The sequence below is a fragment of the Vicia villosa genome, linkage group LG3 (genome assembly GCF_029867415.1).
Source record: "Vicia villosa cultivar HV-30 ecotype Madison, WI linkage group LG3, Vvil1.0, whole genome shotgun sequence".
Taxonomy (NCBI): domain Eukaryota; kingdom Viridiplantae; phylum Streptophyta; class Magnoliopsida; order Fabales; family Fabaceae; genus Vicia; species Vicia villosa.
The window spans coordinates 16,354,363-16,361,878 of NC_081182.1; the positions used below are offsets into that span (position 1 = coordinate 16,354,363).

The window sequence follows — 7,516 nt, forward strand, 5'->3', positions numbered from 1 at the left end:
TATTTTTAGGTTTTTGGCGTTTCCATTTTGTCCAGTTCAATTGTACTTCCCTTTAAAAGGTTTCCTTAATCAATAAAAGTACTTCGTTTCCATTTTCATCTTTGTGTTCTTGGGGTACTCACCATAAAAAAAATAAAAACCTAAAAAAAATATGAAAGAAATTTCCTGTGGATAAGACAATGAATGAATAAAAATTTCGTTTTAGCACGCATATGCATTTCAAAAATCCTTTTCAAAAAACAAAAAGTTATATTTCCTTGATTGGATCATTGCACTGATAAAGAGGAAATCACCGCGTCAACTCCGTCTCCTCAAAGAAGTTGGAAAGTGTATATTGTGGGGGCATATCCCCACTACCTACGTCAAGGGGGTCAAGACTACAAAGATCACCTCCAATAAATCAAAGAGGTTGTCATCATGAACAACAAGGGGCACGACGCGTCACCGTTGTGTATACGATTCTTGCTCCTATAAAATGCAATCACTTGGAGGCCTTAGCCAAAAGCAAAATGATGACGGAACCCAAACAAGATGCACGAGGAGATTAATCATTCAAAATATGCCAAGTGTCAAAAGATAATACAAAAGATTTGACCAAAGCACTTTCAAAGATCTCAAGCATATCGTCGCTCTCGAAGCCCTGTGTCTCAACATACATTGGTGTAAATCCTCAAGTTCCAACCACGCAATCAAAAATATCATTGTTTTCTGGAGTAATCACAAGTACAATCTCAAGAGCATCTCTAGGCTGATACAATTGATTCCACGAAGGAGATTCATAATCAAGGCTCCACACTTTTGAACAAAGGTGGGAGCGTCCACATACTAAAGGCGTTGATTGACAATGGGGCATCTCTAAATACGATGTCTAAGCTCACCTTAATGAGGCATAACATGGAGGCTAAGCACCACAAACTTGGATAGTGTTAAAGGTTCCCCATCTCAAGAAGTGGACCTTATAACAAAGACATGGTCACTTATATCCTACGTTACTATTGAGACAGGTTATTACGTTGGCATACCAAGGATACACAGGGGCAGTCACCACCAACTCCAAGTCAAAAGATACAAAGCATAGTCGAGATAACAATGATCATTGCTAGCCGAGGGTAACATCTTTGTGAAACCTAATACCATACAAGTCTCAACGATCTAGAGACATGTGTTGCTATTACTCGCAAATAGTGGAGAATGGGAAATCAGAAACTGTCAAAGAATCCAGGGGAAACCTACGAAACGCTATCAAGAATAAGGAAAATGGGGCAAGTTTTTAAACATCCCATATGATAAAAACAATCATGGTATAGTCTACTGCATCCATAAAGGTAGTATAACCAAGAAGATCGAATAAGGCAGTTTCCAATTATCCAAAAGGTTCTCATTACTACCCAGTTCAAGCGCAGCTACCCAGCGTTGCTTGATAATAAATGGGTATACAGTCTCGTCATAAAAAATGCTCCAGATGAAGAAACTCAACAAATTGGATTACCATGGAGATCCCATAGATCTATTTCTTTTTAAAGCATTTTTGTTGTTTTCAAATCCCTATGCTTTGCCCAAAGCTTAGTGGTAACTCATAAGGGCACCCACGTTGTTTTAAAAACTTTGTTTATTCTTAATAAAAGTCGTGTTTGCATTCGATTTATGATCATTTTTCTTTTAGTCCCTTTCTTTTCAAAATGGCAATATTTTCATATACACTTCTCATTCAATAAAATAAACAAATGTTATATCTTCTCCTAAATTAATTGGTAACAATGCTGCTATCGTCCTGTATGACCGTGATCCTCTGATTAACCAAGCCGAAGGGGATGGTGAGGAAGATTGTGAACTCCTTGAAGAGTTAGCTAACACATGAGTCAAAGACAATACAACCACACCAAGAAGCGATCGAGGTAGTCAACCTTAGCACTAAGGAAAACAAGAAGGAGGTTAAAACAGAGGTGCTTTGAATAAGGATGAATGTTTGCGCAAATGTACAAACATGTTTCGCTTGGTTATATCAAAACATGCCATGCCCTGACCCTAGTACTAGGGCAAACAAAACTGACACCCGAAGAAGATTGCCTACTAATTACACCAAGCTTACCACAATCAAACATTACACTCAAGGTTCATGGAGAAGTCTCACAATTCAACACAAGTCTTCTAGTAGTTACAAAATATCCACAACAAATTACAAATATCAAAGGAAGACGACCAAGTTTGTATACGTGGGGATTATCGAAACTTTAAAACAAATATGATTGTCTATTACCTCGCATCAAAGCACGGGTAGATAGCACATCCCGATACCCTATATTCTCACTCATGGATATAATCAAATCAAGAATGACTATGAAGACACGAAGACGACTTCTTCTATAAATCCTTGGGTCACGATTTGGTATAACATAATACACTTCAGAAAATGGGGGCAACCATGGTCCTCTATATTAGCATAAAACAGTACTCGAGAAAATTCAATCACACGAGTACTCATGAAAACTAAGCTTGGAGAATCTACATTGGCGCAGGCACTACTCCATCAAAGGCGATCAAAGAACTTCAATTATCTTATGTTAGGGGCAATTATATCAAGGACAATGGGAGAAAACCTTTTACAAAAAAACCCTCGAATACAAAAGACAACTTGATGTTGGATAAGACTTTACTACCTCGACTCGATACGCACGGAGAATAAAGGCTCAACTATGAAAGCCCTATATTATCGAGAAGACCTTCCTCTCGGGAGCTTCAATACTTACAACAACGAACAGTGGAGATTGATTACAACAATTACACTCGGACGCAGTCAAAAGAAAAATTATGCATAAAATATACAAGCTCGCTAGGTTGAAAACTCGAAAGAGCAACCTAGGCAAAAATGAGCGTCCCGATGGATCGAAAACCCGCAAAGGGCGGTTCAGGCAAAAACTAGGGGCACAAAAAAAATATACTCAACCATCCCGGTGGATTGAAAACCCGTAAAGGGCGATCCAGGCAAAAATAAGGGATTTTATTTAAAATGACAAAAACAAACAAAGCAAAAGAACTGTGATCCGAGGACTCTTTCCCCAACAGCAACTGATGAGGGGACAAATCAAGCCAATCATTATCCTCCAAAAGCAAAGTATCTGAGATATCATAAATATACGGAGTATAGCAGTGTTGAAACCCAATTGCGTTGCCATTCTTATTTTTTTCGTTTTTGTAATTACCTCTTTCAAGGGATTGCATCTTAAAACAATTGCCTATTTACAGGCCCCACTCTTAACAAAATTCAATTTTCTATAAATTCTTACTTGGTGCATTTCTAGTGTCTCTAATCTATTATCACTACTGCTTGTTTGTAAATACGACGATTATTTTTATAAACGATACATTAAAACTACGTGGACATAAATAATCAAAAGTGTTGAAAACGGTAAAGGTGTTTTAAATCGAAAAAAAATCAAAAGGAAATCCATGGTTCCCAATACGCACTTAACACTTCATTAGAGCACACAAGTATTCAAAATTTACTCAGGTTTCACAAGGATGGTCAACATATAAAATTTCAAAAGCACCACTACGAGACAACGTACGAAGATCAATTTTTTTCAAAATCAATCTCAAGACAATGAGGGGTAAGATTCCAAGATCATCATTCAAAAGCATGATTCTCGATTCCAATATTAGCTTCTCAAAAAAAGAGAACAACTTCGAGACGGAACATTCAAAGGTCAATTTCAAAGAGAAATTTCAAAACAGCCAATTTCAAGTCAAGCTTAAGTACAGATTCTAGTACCCAATCACCTAATTGATGATTCTCGATAGCCTTACCGATGTTATTTCAAAACCCAGTACCGTCTGGTATGCTTTTTTCAAATCAACTTCAAAAAAAGAACAAATTCAAAATGTTCAAATACGAATCAAACAGGAGAGCACAAGCGAAGTTTGAAATCAGACATGCATATTTCCTCTGAACAAAAGATCCAATGATCCAACGAGGACATTTTACACAACTGCAAAATATTTATAAACACTTGGTGCATTTGCATGACATGTCATAAGCATCATACTGCGAATAATCTCGAGGCCTATCCCTCAACCAAAACACTTACAAAATTTAAATATACAAGCTTAACAAAATTCAGTTCTACTATTACAAATATCAAGACTAGGTTGAGAACAGACACAACCGTCACAAACCAGTGACACTAGATAATATATCTGCAATTTAGTTGTTCAACTATCAATTAAAATTTTAAACCCACATTATCTACCCTCTAGGTTGTGGTAGAAATGTCTTATCTGCGATAAACTTACTATATTAGTCCCACTCCAGGCGTTAGTAAGTTCAAAAACCTGTTTTATCTATCCCCTAGGATGTGATAGGTATATGAATCTGCGATACAGTTCACAGCGGTAATGAACTATCAGCTATGTTTACCCCCTAGGTAGTGGTAAATCTAGAATCTACGACAACTCGCTGTGTTAGTCTCCAAGCAATAGTGAGTTCTTCCCTTTTGTTATCTACTCTCTAGGTCGTGGCAGATAAACAGAAATCTACGATATAATTCACTGGGCAGCAATGAATTATTTAAACTTGCATTATTTATCCTCTAGGCTGCGATAAATGTGCGAAGATATATGTTTTTCCTTCTTATCACGTTAGTCCCCTGGCAGTGATCAATTTGGTGCAAATATTTGGTGAGAACATTTGGTGCTTGGTGCAAACATTTGGTGAGAACGTTTACCAATTAGAATAAGATATGATTATTTACAGTCATTATACTATCTAATCTTGGTTAAACGCAAACTTTATCTATCCTCTAGGTCGTGATATATAAAGAATAGATTGGCGACTACTTGCTCTCTAGGTCGTGGCAAGTCAGTTCTCCATCTTTCCAAAGCTCTACTTGGATCAAAATCTAAAAAGAGTTTAGAATCCATTATTTCTTATTCTCTAGGTTGTGATAAGATATAAAGGAATCCACGATAGTTCGCTGAGCAGCAGTGAGTTATCTGATCTGCGTCACTTATCCTCTAGGTTGCGATAAGTACACATTGACTACGATATAGTCCGTTGTGTCAGTCCATAAACGACAATGAGCTATCCAAACTTGTTTTATTCGTTCTCTAGGTTGTGACGAATACGCAAAACTTACAATACAATCTGCTATATCTATCCCAAAGGCTTTTGCAGATTATCTTTTCCGAACTAGCGTAACCTATCCTTTAGGTTGCGGTAAGAATTCGAAATTTACAATTACTGTACTCAGGCATTGGTGAATTTTCCAAGTCAACCTTGCTTATTACTTTCTAGCTTCTGGTCAAATTTTGGGGTCTTCCGGTATTTAATAAATCTTCGATCCAGACACGCGAGAACTCCGTATTCTCACGCCCTTCGATCGAACAATATTAAATAGGGGCAGCTGTCATACCCCAAATTTGTCCGCCTTAGTGCTACAGTCAAAATTATTTTTAAGCGTTGGGTTTTATAAAGATTTTGGTTCAAATTTACTAACATTTTAATAAAAAATTATTTTTGTGTATTTAAGAATATAATAGTTTAATTTAGACTATTTGTATTCTTAAAATAACAAAATTGCCCACGTCTTCGTAAAATTTCAGGCGCGTTTCTATTTTAAATCATCGATGTAGCTTAGCGGTATTGAAGAAAGTGCAAGGGATTTTAGGTAATACGAGTACATGAGTTTGGTCCCTGCATCTAACATTTTTTTCTTCTTTTATTAGGCTTATGAAATTATTATCTACTATGAACTAATAGAATCGTTGTTCTGTTTTAGATTTTTGTCACTTATAATTTTATTAGGATTGTTGTTTTATTAGAATATCACTAAAAAAACGATTAGAATAAGTGTTACTACTTTTTTTCAATTAGGGAAAAATTTCAAAACAATGAATTCAAAAACAAAACAAAAAAACAAATTATCTTCTTAAACATTATTATGATTATTATTAGTAGTATCCTAGGTTCATATTTTTTTATTAGATGTTATATTTTAATTAGGGTCTTATTGTTAGCTTAAGAATTGTATTCACAATAGTTAATAGCATGTCAAAATCTTTTTAAAAAAAAAAATGTAAATGTAGATTTTATTGATAATTTAATTGTTAGGCTTTTATTTAGGAAAAAAATGAGGAAGAATCAAATATTCCAAGAGACCAATCACATTCTATTTGTCCAAAAGAATGTGCAAATTTTCTTCACGTATAATTCAATCAAAAAAGTAGAACTGCATTTAAAATTATTCCAAATCAAAATGTAACCGAAACAAGAATAAATGCAAACCACAGCAAAAAAAAACTGATCAAATCCCTTCTTAATTCAAGTGCAACACATTTCATCCAAACTTTCCAAATACATAGTCCTCAAAATTGATTAGTAGAATTAAGTCACAGATTGCAAAATGAATCAAATTAATTAAAATCAAATCCAAACTTTTAATAAGTTGCATAGAATCATTCCAAAAGTAAAACTCAATTGAAATGGCCTAAGAATCAAAAGTCCCAAAATAAAATATAATTAATCACAATTAACACTGATATACAATCATCCCAAAATTGAACCAGATCTTGCGTAATGTATCAAACACAAATCAGAAACCATCAAAATCATTCAATCCAAATCCTCATTCCAAATCAAATAAAGAATGAATATATATTGCAAGAAATGTACACATAAACAAATCAAAAACTTAAAGTCTGAATCAATATGTTTTTAAATCAAATTGAATCCGAAATCAATTTACAGTCAAATCTCATAAACAACAATCAGAATATTTCCTAAATCAAATTGAACCCTAACACTATAAATTTAAACCTAAAACTAATGAATTAAGGGACCAAAAAAATTAACCGAAAAAAATTGAGAAGAAGAAGTAGAATAGGTGGAACCCTAAACCGAAAGTCACAAAAAGGATTGCCGTCGTTCTCAATTTGGTTTTCACGTCTGAAACCCCAAATCGCCGCCTATCCGCCGCACCTCTTCATCCTCTTCCGTACCTGCGATTCAGAGCAAAGAAGGAAAATCAGAGACGGAAAGGAAAGCTATACGAAAAGAATTTCTGGATTTAGGTAAACTCAAACGAAACTTAGCTTTAGGATGAAATTGATTACTTGATTGTTATAGAACTTGAATTTGATTGGATTTTTTCTTGAAATATTTGTGTGGTAATTTGGGGATGAATTGTTAGATCTAGAGTTTATATCAATTTGTTTTTTTACTGTTCTTGAAAGAGATAAGAACGAGAGAGTTAGGGAGGAAGAAAGAGAAAGTTTTGGGATAAATGGAAGGAATGAATTAAAAGTGATCCCCACGTTTTTATCATCACAAAATCCTATGTTTTCCCTTTTCCACGTACACCCTCGGTCCAAACTAAATCATAGCCATTCATTCAAACTACTTTAGATCAATGGCCCCGAGGCCAGACCTTGGGAGCCGTTTGATTTGATCAACGTATCAAATTAGGTTAGCACACCGTAACGTCCCTGGTCCAGTCTACACTGGATCCAGCGGACTCTTTCC

General features: G+C 35.2%; 1 long non-coding RNA gene across 1 annotated transcript; it reads right to left on the reverse strand.

Moving 5' to 3' along the window:
• Window positions 1-6,676: 6,676 nt before the first annotated feature.
• On the reverse strand, window positions 6,677-7,282 carry LOC131655002 (uncharacterized). The gene is made up of 2 exons (XR_009299620.1): window positions 7,108-7,282; window positions 6,677-6,993 (listed from the first exon to the last, which is right to left on the reverse strand). It is a non-coding gene; the product is annotated as an uncharacterized LOC131655002 (long non-coding RNA).
• Window positions 7,283-7,516: the final 234 nt, after the last annotated feature.